The following is a 16,721-nucleotide window of genomic DNA, read 5'->3' as shown; positions in this document are numbered from 1 at the left end:
ATCAGATTAATTCAAAACTCCATTTCTTCACTCATCTATAACCTAAAGATCGTATCCTGCTGGGCTGTTGTGTAAAAAGTACCTACCAACTTTGTAGGCAATTGATGCCACTGCCCAATTTTGTATTTAGTGAGATGATTGTCGGTCATCAGACACTGTTAATCTTTAGAATTTTATTTTTTTTTACTTTGAGGAGTGGATTTAAGGATTCAGAAAGCCCCTATCCTGTCACTTAAAGAATTTCTTGATCTGTAAAGCTGAAATAAAAATACCCACATTTAATGCTTAAAAATAAATTAGAATGCATGTGGAAACAGAACTGATACTGAGTGGAAAAATGAGTATTGGAAGAAACAGTCTGAACTCAGGCGAAGCGTGCCAGGCGTACACACACCCTTTATTGGCCTCATGCCAGTATCACTCCATTTCAACTGTCATGCTTTCCTGAGGTCACTAAGTTTATTAGCAGCAGGGTGTTGCCGGACTTTGAGCATCTGTATAGTTTAAACAGCAAATCATTATACCAGAATACTTAACTACTATACAAACAACTCAAGAGCAGTATCTCATTACCATGGCTGCTTTTATGTAAAATTACCTGCTACATCTTACAACCCGTATATTTAACTCAGAATGACACCAGTGGCCTTGGGCAGACACCTAAACAACTTAAGCTGGATGGATAATAAGTTGAGTATCCCTAAGCCAGTCTGACCATTCTATACTTTTCCAACTTCCAAAGTATGAATGGCACATGAATCTTCTATTTTCATTGTACTGTGAGTACATCTGTTCTTAAATTCACATTGGAATAGCTAATAATCCTCTTTAAAAAAACAGACAATGGTTCTCAAGAAACTTAAATCTGAGCAGCTAAGCCACCTCAAAAACATATATCAGATAAATCTAAAACTAAGCTTCTCAGCTATTAGAAAAGAAAAGCAATTGATTTTCATAAAACTATACAAAGGAGTAATAAATAATCTAGGTTCAGCTGTAGGGGCACTTCGTAACTGCACCACTGAGGCATGATTAGCCTCTGGGGGGAAAAATGGCTGGCACATTTTACTTTGACAAGATGATAACAAATTTATTTTCAGCAAAGACTGAATACCTTATTACTGTAAACCTCGATACTGGTACCTAGGAAAGAAAATTACAAACGTTTTAAAGAATAAAGTTTTGGTTTAGAGATTACAAATAATATTGGGTTGGCCAAAGAAGTTTGTTCGGATTCTTCCATAACATCTCTTCTATTCCACATTATTGTTCAGTATCCAATTTTCATTGCCCATCACAATTTGTTTTTAAAAACGGAATGTTTTCGTTACGTAAGTAGAGAATCGCAGTGCAGAAATATGGTCAAGGTTTCTTTCGCTTAACATGGAACCCAAACATCAAAGCGATTAACATAACCAAGCTGGTGCGAATGATTTTCAACACCTGATTTGGAGATTTTGAGTGTGTCGGCTTATCTCCTGCGTGGTATAACGTTGATTGTTCTGAAATTTACGTCTCGATCTGACTGCTGTCAACTTGAACTGGTCTCCCCGACCATGGAGCATCGTCCAGTCAGAAATCTCTACCACAGAACTTTGCAAACCACTTTTGACACGTTCAGTCACGGCACCTTTTCCATACACTGCACGAATGTTTTGCCTTTTCAGTTGTGTTTTAACCTTTCTTGAATAAAGCATAATATGCTGCTGTTTTTTTCCTTCCATCTTCAATATTAAAATGGCTACACAAAAATTCACCAATTTTGATGCTTTTTTTAAAAAAGTACGCTGATATGACAGCTATCACAATACAATCTAACAAAATTGTTTCAAATGAAGTTAAAGACAACTAAGCACTACTAAAGCCATCTTATGGAAGAAACCGAATACATTCAGATAAAAAAGCACTTATCTGATAAGACTATCCCTTTGCTTTCATTTCTATTATTCTCAAAGGAACCTGAAAAATAAATGAGAAAAATAAAGTTGTAGGTCCTCAATATGTTTAACTGATTGAAACATTAAAATACTCTTCAAATTAAGATTTGAAAAGCAAATTAAGGTTACAAATTAATATCTCGTTAAAAAAATCTATCAAAATGCTACTAAGAAATCAGAAGAAATCCACAAATGAAAAAAATGAAGTCTTAATGTAAAACAATTCTAATGCTGTTCCTCACCTTGGAAATGAAACCCAGGCAGAACCTTTTACTTTCCTGCGCTCTACCACATCCATATTGTATTTACTGTGCCTAGGCTATCTCTTAACTGGTCTTTCTGAAGGACTCCCACCACCTACAAAAGCAAGCCTTCTGAAATGATTGACAGATTTCTCCCTCTCAAAGCCCTTTACACGTTTCCCTCTTAATAGTTTTCAAACTATTTTTTTTTTTAAAGGAACTCCGAAATATGAAATAAGAGTGCAGCCTACTCTTAACCCCAACCAAGTAGAAGCTTTTGTTCCACCATTGACCATGTGTATATATCTATTACAGTGTTTACTATAGTAAAATTTACTATAATTATATAAATGTATTCCTCCTCCCCCACCGTCCCTTGGGAGTTGTTCAAGAAATCATCTTTGTATCTCTACTGGTGAGCACACAGTATGTAATCAAATGCTAAAGGTATGTATTTTTAAAACTAAAATAACTCATACTAGTTAACTACAGGGTGAGATATTCAATATATTTAAAAACACTGGTTCACTACTGTATTGATCAGAGGCTTCTAAATTAAGACAAACGTGGTTTAAAATGATTTGAACAGATCTGGAAAACCTAAGCTCAGGAAACAAACTTTGGGGGAATCAATTCTTTTATACCATCATGATAATGGGATTTTTCTTGTTAAAAAAAGTTGGGGCTGCTTCTCTGTCACCATTGTAACCACAATTTCAGAATAAGAAAACCAGCATCATAATTAAAACCAGGATAGTGGTTTATAAGCTAACGTAGGTTTCATACTGGCTTTGTCACTTAATAATTGTGTCACCTTGGGCAAGTTACTTATTCCCTCGTCTATAAAATGAGGATTATGTACCACTTTTAAAATGACATCAAAAACAGGAATACTTAGATATAAATTTAAATTTGTACAAGATTTTGTGTTGAAAATTATAAAATGGTGAGAAAGTGAACTATATAAACAAACTGATCAGAAGACTCAGTATTGTCAGTTCTCCTTAAACTGATTTATAGATTCAATGTAAAACCCAATCAAATTTGCAAGAGGGTTTTTTTTGGGGGGGGGGAGGGGTGTGTTTGTGGAAAGAAATCAACAAGCTTATTTCTAAAATTTATTTGGGAAAAGAAATTAGAATAGCCAAAACAATTTCAAAAGAGAAAAAGTTACAAGGCCTATGCCATCTGATTTCAAGACTTACTATAAAATTAATGTAATATTATTAATGGAAAAGAATAGAGTCTAGAAATAGAAATATATGGTTAATTGACAAAGCTGCAAAGGCAAATCAATGCACAAAGATAGTGTTTTTCCACAAATGGTGCTTGAACAACTGGACACCAAACACCAAACCATACCTTGTACCATATACAAAAATTAACTCTAAGTGATAAGTCAAAATGTACCTCAGGGCTTCCCTGGTGGCGCAGTGGTTGAGAGTCTGCCTGCCGATGCAGGGGACACGGGTTCGTGCCCTGGTCCAGAAAGATCCTACATGCCGCGGAGCAGCTGGGCCCGTGAGCCATGGCCGCTGAGCCTGCGCGGAGCCTGTGCTCCGCAACGGGAGAGGCCACAACAGTGAGAGGCCCGTGTACCGCCAAAAAAAACCCAAAAAAATAATGTACCTCAAAGTCTAAAACTTCTGGATGAAAACAGAAAACCTTTGTGACCCTGGTTTAAAAAAGAGCTCTCAGATACTACACCAAAAGCATGATACATAAATGAAAAAAACTGACAGTGAATTTCACCAAAATTAAAAGCTTCTGCTCTCCTTTAAGAGAATGAAAAAAAACTCTAGACAAAATATTTGCAAATCACATATTTGACAAAGGATATTTGTCCAGAATGTATAAAGAACTCTCAAAATTCAACAACCCAATATTTAAAAATGGGCGAAAGACTCAGATAATCCATATTACAAATAAAACTAATGTTCCTTCTTTAACCATCCTAACCCTGCAAGAGGTAATCACCATATTATGTATATCCTTCCAGCCAATAAATATTAATTCTTTCAAAGAGTAAATGCTAGTGTAATTATAAAGATGTTGAAGAGCAAGGGTACTCACACACCTTGAGTCTGTGTTTGAAGTGTATGATTTGGAATTTGATTTTGATTTTTACTATGTGGAACCATGAAGTGGAATTTTAGGAAAAAGTCATTTAAATAAGTTGAACTATATGATCCATATGGGATTTATTAAAACTTTTTAATTTTTTTAGGAAAAGCCAATAGGCTTCAAGATATAATATGGTAGAATCTGACATATAAAGATGATAACCTACCTTTAATAGACCGATTGGTTTAAGAGTCAGCAGCAACCAAGTGATAGTAAAGATTCAATGCAAAAATTTAGATGTCTAAAATGGATCATACTGCCAGGAAAGATTAAAAAAAAATAATATGCAATTCTTTCCCCAGTGGGAAAAACAGACACATTTAAAAATCACTAGGAAAGTATATTAGAAATACATGGGGACTTCCCTGGTGGCACAGTGGTTAAGAATCTGCCTTTCAATGCAGGGGACGTGGGTTTGATCCCTGGTCAAGGAACTAGATCCCACATGCTTGCTGCAACTAAGAGTTCACATGCCACAACTAAGGGGCCTGCTGGCCGCAACTAAGACCCGGCACAACCGAAATAATAAAATTAAAAAAAAATATTTCATATCCATTAAAAAAAAGAAATACATGTTCATGTATTATTAAGTATACATAGCCTGTATGTATATACTGACCATAAATGTGTACTCTGAGAAGGGGAGAGCAAGGGAGGAGATAAATCCTGACAAGGAATTTTGGACAGTTCCCTGGATATCTGGTGCATTAGCTCTCCAATTCAGTGAACTGGATGAAAAACTAAGGATGACAATAATAGGAAAAAATCTGAGATGTCAATAATTGAAACAAAGTAAAAAAACTAATCCATATAAGAATATGAAGAACAGAATTTAGATGGGCGTGCACGTAAGTTGATAACTGTTTCTCCATCTTGTTCAGAGACCACCCGCATAAGAATTCTCCATGGATCTGAATTCACCAGATCTGAAGCGAGGCCCAGGAATCTGTATTTTGAACAAACAACTGATGTAATGCTTATGAATACACTAAAATTTGAGAATCACTGATTTGGACACAGCTTATTAAAATGAGAATACAGCAACAGAATGGTTATTAAAGGGTTTCAAGAAAAGAGATTTCTGATATATAGCAAAACGGAGGATGAAGCTGTAGGGCATGATGGGTACTTGGGAAAACTTTTTTCCATTGGATTTTTAAAGAAATACATGTCTCAGAAATAGGAGCATATAACTAGATGATAAAAAGAGAAGTATCTGATAGAAACTTTATAATAGATGGTTTCTAATACCTTATGATTCAGCATCAGTTCTCTCACCATTTCCAACATGAGGGTGGACAAAGAGCCAGGGAGCTGATAAAGAAGAAAATGCATATGAATTCAGAGATTAAAAAGCATCTTTTATATTTTACTGACAGGTCAAGAGAAAGAAAAATAGCTCCGACTTAAGACAGGCCAGGTCAATATGGCCAAAGAAAATTTTATATTAAGGGCTCAGTTCTGCCACTGCAAAAGAACCTTAACACAAGATTCCCTTACCAGCAATATCAAGGGATTCAGGTTTACACTGAAAGTATCTTCTACTGACACGTTCTACTAACACCTAATTCGAAGTTCATTTCATAGGATAAAAATAAGTGACAGATAATTCATTGTTTAGATAAATGTTGTATTTACTCACTATTTTACTAACAAAAGAGTAACATCATTTTACTGCAAACTTTCCCCCAAAGATATTCAATATTCACAAGGCAGCCCATTTCTATTCTAATCACCATTTGACCTTTCACCTGTCCCTACTGAAAATGGAGTAAATGTGGCTGAATGCAGTTCTTACATATTTCTAGAGGAAAGGTCTACTAGAAGTGAACACAGATAACAACACTTCCTTCAGAGGCAATACAATGATTCATTCACAGACTGAAACACGTTTGACAGGGAAAGTCTAAAAGGCAAGCCACCAATGTTGGCAAGTCATACATTAGTAATTATTTCTGACAACTAAGTTTTTCCTTCCTTGTCGGCAACCCTGGCTTTCATGATATGAAGCCAAATGAAACTTTCTGACAGATGACTTCATGTGAAGACATGACGTGCCACCCCCATTCCTCAATCTAGATATTTGGACAGCTTCCAAAAAGAATTTCAGAAGAGATGCTTTAAACATGAAACTCAAGCTTGTCTACTCTAAATCCATTCTTTTCCCTACATGGAAATCTGACAAAACAGGAAGTACTTGGCAGGATGGAGAAGCAAGTCTTGCGGCTTAAGTATTTACTGGTAACAGACTAAGTTCTTCGTGACTGTGTAATAAAATGCAGAACTACAAATTTGAGAAGAAAACAGCAAAAACTTGCCTTGGTTACCAAGCTTCCCTTGGCAATTTAAAGGCCTTAAAAAGACAGTATATCACATGATACATAGAGGAATAAGAAACAGGAAGATGGCTTTTTTTTTTGTTATGGTACTTCATGTGAGAATCCTTCTCCCTACCCTGTCAGACCAAGATCTAAGCCACCAAAATTATACAAACACTGAAAGGAGTTTTGTGACTATATAAAAACTAAGAAACACAAAGATTCAAAACAAAACAAAACAAAGATTTCTGGTTTCGTTTGAGAGAACGTACTTGGGGAAAATCTTTGGTCTACGTTTGCCGAAGGATCTGAGTATAAATACAGTATCCTAACTACAAATAAATACAAATATAAATATACACCCTTAAATGGGCTGTTAGGATTAGCAGAGTCAACACACTAGCAAACATACTAAGAAAAAAAGAATCCCTCCCCCATGACTCCTTCCAGCTGCCACCCCCAGCCCCAATTGAACTGTTGTTGAAACAACTAGAAGCATTTTCAGTTAACAGTTAGTTTGTATCTTCACTTTTAAGCTATCACACTTAAGGGTACAGCAGTATATCAAAGTGCCCAGTGAATGTTAAAAACTACCAAACAAATGTAAAGCACTGTTATCTAGTCCATTTGCCTACCCCTCAAAAGCAGGTTCAGATCCACAGTAAGTCATAAAATCAATTCGTGGGTCACAACAGATTTTATAAAAAAGTGAACTACAGGACAAAATACTGGAGGGCACTGTACTTTCATCTGTGGTGTGTATGAGCAATACACACACATACACAGAATAGAAACTTCACTATAAAGAAATTAATCCACGACCTTCCTTAGCTATTATTTCAAATATCTGTTTTACTAGAACACTTGTTATATAAAACAGTGAGGTAGGTAAGGACATTAAAGCTTCTGTCAATTTGATAATAGCAGCAACTTCCTTAAGTGCTAAAATTATCAAGTCAGTGTCTGATACTTCTGATTTTCAGAAGTATCATTTAACCTTTCAGGGATACATAAATATTAGAAATATGCTTAGGAATTCTTATTAGAAAAATATGGTGCTGGATTAGAACCGTTAAGTATTAAGAGCTGTAAATACCTAGCCCCATGTCCCTTATACTTTAAAAGCAAACACTCATGTAGAGTAATGTATCCCAACCAATGAGAACAGGCTTATGATCAGAACACAGAACACCTGGTCTTCAAATCCAGTGTTTCTACAGTAGGATACTTACTGAAATCAACATCCCATTTAACTATTGTAAAAATTCTGAGCATTTTCGAGCTAAGAGTACATAACTGCTGCTTTAGCTCTAAAAATGCCTACTATGAGCCTGATTTTTTAACTTATCTCCCCATTTCCCAACATTTCCATTTCTTCTAAATCTAGAGGCATAGACCCCGTCAATCTTCCAGTAACTAAAGGTCAAGTAAGTGTCCTCATGAAATGTCTCACCCAGTTCCTATTTTCAGCCTACTCCTATTTTCATGCCTAGAGGCATTACGGTATTGTGAAAAGAAAAATGTATGTACAGAGTGAGATTATGGGTTCAATAACCAATCGAGCCACGTGGTTTGTAGATTCTGTTATTGGCAGATGTACCCTTAGTACTGGCCCAACTTTTCACAAATTTGGACCACTGAGGATGAGAAGATTGGTGGGCTGGCAGATCCGTGAAAAATCAGCTGTCAGAAGAAAAATCCCTCTGGTGGTTAATTAGACATACTAGCCTTTATAAAACAATAGGAAATCATTCTAATGAAAATTCCTGACCTGTGGATAGTCCCCAGAGTGATCTACCCCCACTACACATTCTGGAATCTGACCCAATTCCTAAACCTCAAGCGATCTCTCATTTTAAGCAACTCATCAGGCAAGATGTTCCTCTTGTACAAAAACTGACAAAGCACATTTTCACTGGCATGCATTTGTCCATTAAATGTCACCTTTTAGCTTGCTATACCTTTTATAAACTGTCACTCCACAAATGAGTGCGTACTAAGTGCCAAGGCCTGTGACAGGTTCTAAACCTACAAAAGTGAATAAGGTGCAGTTCTCTGTCTGTAAGATGTCATAACTTAGTGAAGGACATATTAGTGGACAAAAAGCTAAAATGCAATACAGAAAGTGGTAAAAATCACATAAAAGGAAATATATGAAATTCATACGGACAGATTATCTATAGTTGCAGAGGTATCAAGGAAAGCATCACTTAAATAGCAGCTTTTGAATATGTGGCAATAGGGCAACGATCCAGATGGTGGGAAAAATATGAATAAAAACAAAGAACTGGGAAAAATACAGAGCTTGTGCGGTGGAGCCATGATAGTTTTAGTGTGACTGCAGCAAATAATACCTGAAGAGAAGAAGTATGAAATAAGTTTGGAGAGAGGTCAATATGACCTTCAGGAAGGGAGAGGCAAAGAGTCTAGGTGCTTTATTTCTGTATATAAATATAACATTTCTTTAAAACTCTTGAATGACAGACATTATGAAACAGCACGATACATACTAACAACACCACATAATATCTGGAATCATTCTAAGCACTTTACGTATATTAATTCATTTAATACTAATCCTAACCAGGTCAGTTCTATTACTATCCCTATTTTACAGATGAGGCAGAGATTAAATCTGCCCTAAACCACCCATCCCCACAAAAAGCCTGGCCACACCCACACATTCTAAAGCTGAAGTATCTTCTTTGCTATCCCTGAATAATTCCCTGGATATTCAATAAACTGTAGTCATCATTTCACGATGTTAAGTCAAATCACTACGCGGTACACAAACTTATACACTACTATATGTTAATACCTCAATAAAACTGGAAGAAAAAAAGAATGAAAAACTAACCTTTCTTTAACTTAGTTCAGGAATCATCTGGTTTTCCTGCACTTTACTTAATAATCCACTTTAACTTTTCAAGTTAAAACCAGAAATAAGAAAACCCTAATAAAAGCCCCAAAAAGTCTAATGGAAGAATAGAATTAAAAGTCAGAATACAAGGAATTCCCTGGCAGTCCAGTGGTTAGTACTCCACGCTTTCACTGCCAAGGGCCTGGGTTCGAGCCCTGGTCGGGGAACTAAGATCCCACGTGCCACGCCACGCAGCCACAAAAGTTGGAATACACAAAACAGTATACAGTCCAGCATATGCCTTAATCCAATTAGGGACCTTATAGGCATTTTCACAAAAGTAAGAACAGATGCTTACTGGACATTTCAAGCTCTAACTAGCATGTTTAAAACTGATTTCACTTTCCTTACCAACCAGTAGCCTTTCCTGACTTTCCAAACTGATTAATGGCACAATCTATTTCCCATTTTTTAAAATCTTGAGTTTTCTTTCTTTTTACCTCTATAATCAATTAGAAATCAAATGCTATCAACTCTTTTTTTCTCACAGTCTCTTGCTCACCTATCCTTCCTTACCCTCCCTCCAGGCCCTACTCACTCTAGTTTCACCTCATGCTGACATCACTGCAAGAGTATCTTAATTGTCTCCCCACCTCCAATTCCTGTGTCACTTCTTCAGTCATACTGGACACTATTTCCAAGTAATCGTTCAGGAATACATTTTGTCTATTCAAAAACCCTCAACACAAATAATGAAAATCAAAAGGGAAGTCTTTATGGAAAAATATCTGTAGCAAATTACTACTAAATATTATATAATAAGCTCAAAAAATTAAGGAATATCAAAACTCTAATATATAAATGGACAAAAGTCTTGAATAGACAACTTGTCTACTACTAAGAATCAGTAACTGAAATTATGGAAAGAGGTCCCACTTCACAAAAATATTACAGAGAAAAAGAGAGCTCAACATATTTTGTACCTAGTAACTTAGCAAAAGTTATAATTACAGGCTACCCAATGTTGGTAACTAAACTCACAGGGAAGGTAGTGTAAATTATAACTCTTTTGGAAAACAACATGGCAACATTTCAAAGAGTCATAAAAATGTTCATACAATGACCATTTAAATCAATCCTAAAAGAACAGTGCAAAAAAACAGAAAATACTGTATGTACATAGATGATAATTACAGCACAATATTTAAGAACTAGAAAGAAACCTAAATGGTCCAGCAATAGGAAAATAAAGTCAGAGATAACAGAGTTTGATGGAATATTTTCAGACATTAAAATTACTGTGGAGGACTTCCCTGGTGGCGCAGTGGTTAAGAATCCGCCTGTCGATGCAGGGAACATGGGTTCAAGCTCTGGGCTGGGAAGATCCCACATGCTGTGGAGCAACTAAGCCCGTGCGCCACAACTGCGGAGCCTGCGCTCTAGAGCCCGCGAGCCACAACTACTGAAGCCCACGTGCCTAGAGCCCATGCTCCGCAACAAGAAAAGCCACTGCAATGAGAAGCCCGTGCACCACAACACTGAGTAGCCCCCGCTCGCCGCAACTAGAGAGCCCACGTACAGCAATGAAGACCGAATGCAGCCAAAAATAAATAAATAAATTAAAAAAAAATTACTGTGGAGACCATGCAGTCACATTGAATGCCTATTACAACGTTAAGTAACAAAGAAAAATAAAAATTTCTCTGAGTCTAAAGAAAGAATATGCATACAGACAAGGAAAAAGAAAATTTTAAAAATCCAATGGTAGGGTGGGATTAGAAGTAAGTTTTTGTTTGTTTGTTTAATTCCATTTTGATTTGTAAAATTTGAAAACAAAACAAAAAATAACCTTCATTTTCTGCTCATATCCCACCTTTCAAGGCCCTCTGGAAGTTCCCAAACCTATAAAAGACAAGCACTCTACATAATTCTGATGTGCAGCTAATTCTAGAAACCTCGACAAGCTGGCTTCACACAACTTTCCCAATGTAATCTTTAATCAGTCATCCTCTCCAAACTGGTTCACTTACTGTCCCAAACATAGCTTTTCTTATATATTGGGTTGGCCAAGAAGTTCCTTCAGTTTTAAGTAACTATAAAAGACACATTTTTCATTTTCACCAAGAATTTTTTTTTTTTTCACCAAGAATTTTATTGAATAATGTATTCACTAACCGAACAAACTTTTTGGCCAACCCAAATAACTGCATCCTTGCTCACAAGCTACATCCACTTAGAATGACTTCCTTTCTTCTAATTTTACATATTACATATCATTAACCTTGAAAAGCCTTCAATGATGGCTAAATTTCTTTCTGTTCTGTATTATAAAACAATTTGTTTTTTAAAACAATTAGATCCAATTGTACACTGAACTTTGACAAATCTATTTTTCTCGTGTGCCATGATTTAAATCTTAAAAAAGTTAAACCAATCTAAATTGATGGAATCTTTTGAAATAACTATATTAACACCCACATGTTTAATTATGGTTTTCTTTTTATTGACAGTAAGCTTCTGAGGACAGATCCTAGTAGGAATGCCACTAGGTAATCTACCAAATCCTAAAATAATGCTCTTGTTTGCATTATATATGAAGGAAAACCAGTTATCTATGACTCCATGTGGCCATAAAATAAGCAGTGACATCTACTAGGGCAAAAGACCATACAGAGATTACAAAGGTTGCTTTGGTTGCAAATAAGCAAATTTAGTAACTTTCCAAAAAATAACAAAACCATTAGGAAAGCAGCTACATTCAACACAACAATCTGTTCTGCTTTTCAACATACACAGACAGTTACAGGAATAACTGTACAGTGGAACAAATTCTATCATTTTTAAAAAGAGATATACATGTAAAGGCAACATGGCCCATCTCGATTACTAAAGAATAGTTAAGTAAAACTGCATACCAGAATTACAATTTCAACAGAGAGCAGATCCAAGTCATTTAAAAACTGGAACACTTTCCTTCATTATTCCACAAAGCGAGGCTTCCTCTAGAAGACAAAGACTTTTTAAAGTTTTGAGTATGTTATATAGCCCACACACTCAGAACAGACTGTTTTGCTTCACTTCTAAACACTTTTCCTGATGAGATCTTTATATGTCAAGTATTTTACCATGGGTTAAAGAAAAAAAAAATCATGAAAATGTTCACAGTGTTCTGTGATTAAAAATCCAGAAATGGGAACCATATGAATGGGTAAAAAAAAAATTCATAGGGATGTTCTAATTTCGAGATTTCAGTCTAAGATACCATGATGGGAAGCTAATTTCATGCCCTCATTTGAATTCTTGACCAAATAAATAAAACATTCTGCTTTCAAAATAGCTTTTTTTCATAAAAACATTATTAAAAATTTGACCATTTTGATTTTGTAGAAACATTATTCTACTAGTTTGGGCTCATTAAAATAGGTTACAAAAATCAATTTTATCAAAATTAATTTTCATTCATTTATTCCTAAGAGATGATTTGAGTGTTCAATTAATATTCATCTATAGTTGCCTTCCGCTAAGGTATCATAAAATCTTTAAAAAAAAAAAAAAGAATTGAGGAAAAAAGTCAAGAATAACTATTCTCAATGAGTTCTCTAAACCTACATTATTATTAGCAATTAGAAATCAAATCAGTTCTGGGACTTCCCTGGTGGAGCAGTTGTTGAAGAGTCTGCCTGCCAAGGCAGGGGACACGGGTTCAATCCCTGGTCTGAGGGGATCCCACACGCTGTGAAGCAACTGAGCCCGTGTTGCACAACTACTGAGTCTGTGCTCTGGAGCCCTCGTGCTACCACTACTGAAGCCCTTGAGCCTAGAGCCCACGCTCCGCAACAAGAGAAGCCACCGCAATGAGAAGCCCGCGCACTGCAATGAAGAGTGGCCCCTGCTCGCTGCAACTAGAAAGCCTGCGTGCAGCGACGAAGACTCAATGCAGCCAAAATAAAAAAAAAAAAAGTTCGCTCCCTTCAAAAAAAAAAAGAAAGAAATCAACTCAGTATTAAATCAAGTATTTGGAACATTAAAAAAAATTTCAAAGTTAAGACAGCATTTGTGGAATATCATGAATTTTCAGAAGAGAACTGCTGTTAAAGAAAACATGTTAGCTTACTTCACATATTTTGTATATGAAAGTACATAACGATTCATAAGAAACAGTGACAGAGCACATACCATGTATCAGGTAAGGAAACATAAGAGTGATTAAAACAGCAATTGCAACCCTCTGGGAGTAAAGTCTCAAACTGGGGAAGAGCCAAACAAATGCAAAGTAAATGTGATGAGAGAGGCATGTAAAGGGTCCTACGACAGTACAAAAGCACCTTGAGAATGCACAGAAAGATGGAAAACTTTAAGCCAGGCTACAAGGAAACAATAGTTAAACTCAACTAACTCTACCACCAAAAACAATTTGTTTTTAGTATCCTCTAAGTGTCACTTCTGCATAGCAAAATGTTTCACTGTACAAACGCCTAACTATTCTAGAGCAAAAAATAAATTAATTTTAAGAAATTACTCTTAAGGTCCAAAAAATTCTCAAGTTTATTTTACTATATGTGTGACTTGAAAGACTGATAATTTTACCTGAATAAACAGAGACCCAGGAGAAAAAGCTCAAAAATAAAGCTAAATTAAATTTTTAAAATGGGGATTGGGGAGGAGGAGAGTAATAAAAGGAATAAGGATAACAAAAAAAGAGCAAAAGCTTTCTGATGAAGCATGGTATAATCTCTTTGGCCTTGTATTTCCACTTATAGAAATTTATTCTAGAGAAATAATCAGGCATGTGAGGGAATATCAAGATGCCTAGAAATTTTAGGCATAGATGTCAGTTCTCAGAGAAAATCTTTTGTAAAACATGCACAAGGATATTCAGACATATTACTGCCATTATAAAAATTAAGAGATCTGGTTACATAAAATACAGTACATCTATCCTACAGGACACTATGCAGCCATGAAAAACGTGCAGCATGTTCCCAATATTTTCCAAAAAGGAAAAAAAGCTGAGTGACAAAATGAGCATGATTAGAATGATCTCTATTTTGTAAAACAAAACCAGCGAAAGAGAAACCCCTCTGAATAACACATAGGTACTGTACAAACTGCAATCACCTTTTGGTGGTGGTGATACAAGAGATTTTGTTTTCTTCTTTTGGCTTTTTGGTAATTTCCAAATGCCCACTGACATACATTATTTGGATCAGATAATAACCGTTTTAAGTCAGGTAGTGGAATTATAGGTGATTACCCACCCGCTCCGACCCGGGAAGTTAAGTAGTATTTACATGTCCTATAATTTCCTTAAGAAAAAAAATTGCTTAACTTCTAAACTCTTACTGAAATATCTTTTCTACATGCCAAATTTTTAAATATTGAGTAAAAAATCATGAAAATGTCCACATTATTCCTTGATAAAAATATTAAGTACTTAAAAATCTAGAAATGGGACTAGCATGAATGGGTAAACAAATTCTTAAGTATGTCCTAATTTTGAGACTTCATTCTAAAGTATCATATCAGGAAGCTAATCACAGACTCATTTGAACCCTTGACCAAACAAAGACTTTTCAACTACCATTCTTCCATCTTGCTATTTATGGCTCTACTTACTGGTCTCCCTAATTCTAAAGATTTTTACAGACATTAGAACTCACCTCAGTAATACTTCCGGATGTTTGTCACTTAACTGTCCTTTTCTTCAGACCAACTGCCAAAAAACCCCCAACAAATCATTAAATCACTCGATCATTTTCTAGTCTGGAGCCCCACCAATACAGCAATAGGGTTCAAAACAGAAGTATTATGAGGATAATTTTAAGCAGCTATTCAGATCAGTGTGACTAGGTCACTCAGCAGAAATACTAACATGCATTTCATTTTCTTAACAATTCTGAAAAAATCACTGTTACGAATGAAAAATCGATGCAGCCTTAGTTAACATGTCCTCTTAACGAGTAAGTTTAGTCAACGTGGATTACCGTCGATATTTTACATTTTTTTAATTATTTCATGCTTTAAAACAACTTGCCAATCAATACTCTATTTCCACCATTTCAAATGTGGTTTTGTTTTCTTTAACAGAACACAAGATCGTGCTAATGGAACGAGATCAATGGCTACCCTGAACAAAATCCTATCGGGGAGGCCCTTGTATTTTTATCTAAGGTGTGTCCCGTCCCTGCAAAACCACTGTTCGCTCCTTTCAAAAAGCAGCCTAAGCCTCGTGCAGCATGGCACAGCTACTTGTCTAAGGCCAGAGTGGCAGCGTCTGTGCTAGCTAGGGAATTCCTCAGCACCCCAAGCCCAGCGTTTCCTTCATTTTCCTCACTGCTTAAACGCGTGACCAGCACGCGGAAACCCCTCCCCACGCAGGACCGGTTTGCCTCAGAACCCTGCCCTCCCTGTCTTAACTGAGGAGCACACAGCCGGTGGCCTTGGTCGCAGAACGTGACAAGCTGCCGAAATCCACTTCCAAAGGGAGGAAGCACTGCTCTGAGAGGAGCGGCATCCCGAACATCTCTCACACTCCCGAGAGGCGTCCAAAGGATCAGCCCGGAGAAATGAGACGTGCACGTCCCCTCCGCCTCTTTCTCTAGGGCCGCGAGAGAAGCCTCGCCCCCTCTCAGCCCGCCCCCAGCTCCCCACCCAGCCGCAGGGAGAACTTACTCTGCTATGGCTGCCGAGCGGCCCCCTCACTTCCGGTGCCGGTGCCGCTAGAGCTGCGCCATCCCCCAGTCCACCGGACAACTACCGCTTCCAACTGACCTTTCTGACAGATCGCTACTCTTCCGATCTTCACTAGGTGCTGTCCTGGAGGGAACGGTGGATGGTTGCCACAGTTAAATGAATCCACGGGATAAAGATTCCGCTCTCGTCTCGCCAGAAACATAAAATACGGTAGACCTGCAGCCACCGCTGCCCAGACAAAATGGCGCCGAGAAACTGGTTCAGCGCAGGCGCTTTGGAAAGACCCTGCCCCGCCCCCGTGCAAGTCCTGGCCACAGCTCCGGGTTCGGTTTCCATGGGACACCCCACCGCCAATCCTCGTGCCGAACTGCTCTTCCTGACCCCTCAATTGACCAATCAGTGCTCAGTTAAGTACATCCGGAGTCGTCTTTACCAATCATTTTTCAGGACTTGCTTACTCAATACCTGATTCTCCAGTAACGTTAGTCTTCGGAGGCAGCCAATCATAAGTGGCAGATGTCCTACCTGCTGTTTTTCGCACCAATCC

General features: G+C 37.1%; 1 long non-coding RNA gene across 2 annotated transcripts; it reads right to left on the bottom strand.

Annotated features, from left to right (window-relative positions):
• Nucleotides 1-41: 41 nt before the first annotated feature.
• Nucleotides 42-16,399, bottom strand: LOC309817908. Of its 2 annotated transcripts, none has more exons than XR_014296282.1 (4): nt 16,154-16,399; nt 15,142-15,194; nt 5,555-5,617; nt 42-1,959 (listed from the first exon to the last, which is right to left on the bottom strand). It is a non-coding gene; the product is annotated as an uncharacterized lncRNA (long non-coding RNA). The 2 variants fall into 2 exon arrangements; XR_014296283.1 differs by having other exon boundaries at nt 16,253-16,399.
• Nucleotides 16,400-16,721: the final 322 nt, after the last annotated feature.

The sequence above is a fragment of the Grampus griseus genome (genome assembly GCF_964374135.1).
Source record: "Grampus griseus genome assembly, chromosome: 2".
Lineage (NCBI taxonomy): Eukaryota > Metazoa > Chordata > Mammalia > Artiodactyla > Delphinidae > Grampus > Grampus griseus.
The sequence above is the reverse complement of the archived record's forward strand: the minus strand, read 5'-3'. Positions and strand labels throughout refer to the sequence as shown.